Source organism: Elephantulus edwardii, unplaced genomic scaffold, assembly GCF_000299155.1.
Source record: "Elephantulus edwardii isolate Elephantulus edwardi_28Jun2011 unplaced genomic scaffold, EleEdw1.0 scaffold00089, whole genome shotgun sequence".
Classification (NCBI taxonomy): Eukaryota; Metazoa; Chordata; class Mammalia; order Macroscelidea; family Macroscelididae; genus Elephantulus; species Elephantulus edwardii.
Genome location: NW_006399839.1, coordinates 7,399,003 through 7,400,265, shown reverse-complemented (window position 1 = coordinate 7,400,265; position 1,263 = coordinate 7,399,003).

Genomic DNA, 1,263 nt, shown 5'->3' with positions numbered 1-1,263 from the left:
TGGAATGTATCTTGAGTCACCACTTTATTATATACAATGTGACTCCAATAACCAACCATATGTCAACAAGTCTGTGAGTCACACCTTAACAAAGGAGAGAAGGGCAATTAAAAAAAGAAAATAAAAAAAAAGGAAGAGAAAGTGTGACGGGACCAGGAGATTGGTAGGAGACAGCATGGTGAGCTTAATGGTCTGCACAAGACTGGTGTGGACAGGAAGTTATGTGGTGCCAGGGTCCTGGATACAAGGCCCAGGGCTGGGAGCAGCTTAAGTCAGGGAAGTTCCAGCCTCCCGCTGCGTGCTTCCCTCATTCAGCCTGCAGCCTCCAGCCAGCTGTCCAGAGACAAGAAACCTGAGCTCTGTTGGCCTTAATCCCCCCCCGCAGAGCCCTGATACCCCAAGCACAGGAGACAGGCTTTCTCATCTGCATGCAGCCTGCGTGCCTGGTCCTGCTGGGAATCTCTCTGATTGTCACCACAGCCACGACAAGGAGCTTGTTTTGCACACAAGAACACAGAGTCCCAAGGGGGCCAGTGAGCAAAAAGGGAGCAGGCTGGCCAAGAAATACCCCAAGAGGCAGAGTGGAAGAGGAAGGTGCCCGTGAGCATGCGGGGAAGGATGGCTGTCGTCTATCCCAAAGGACGGTCGTGTCACCCATATATAGAGTCTGCTTTCAGCCTCTGAGGGAGAAGGTTTCTCCACTAAGAAGCCCCCGATCCCAGCTGTTCCCTTTCAGGTCCCGAAGCAGATCAGATCTGATTCCCGCTCGGATCCCAAGCGCGCCAACCCCATCCCAGAATTCCTAAGAGTGTGAGCAGAATCTGACCTTTGCCGTTCTGTTCTCCAAGGTCCCAGGTGTGAGCCCCTCGCCAGGACCCTCCAGGTGAACGAAGGTGTAGAACACCGAGCGCCCCACGCACCAAGGTGCTTCAGTCTAGGTCACATTTAAAAGTCAAACGCAACAGAGCCCAAAGTCCTCGGCTGGAAAAAGCCGAAGTGCCGGTCACTTCCCCTTTTTGTATGACATTCCCACGTGAGGCCCCGGGGCATCATCCAAACCCCGCCTTTCTCGGGGCCGCCCTTCTTGGCTAGGAAAGGCCCCGGGAGTCCACCCCGTGACTTGCAAGGAGGTATCTGTCAGACCTGCCTCCTGGGGGGCCCGCCGTGCTCTCTTGGGGGTCTGATAGCAGCCCCAGGGCCGAGCGCGGGTGTCTTCCGCGCGCAGGTCGGCCGGAGTCCCAGCGCGCCACGGGCCGCGCGCGT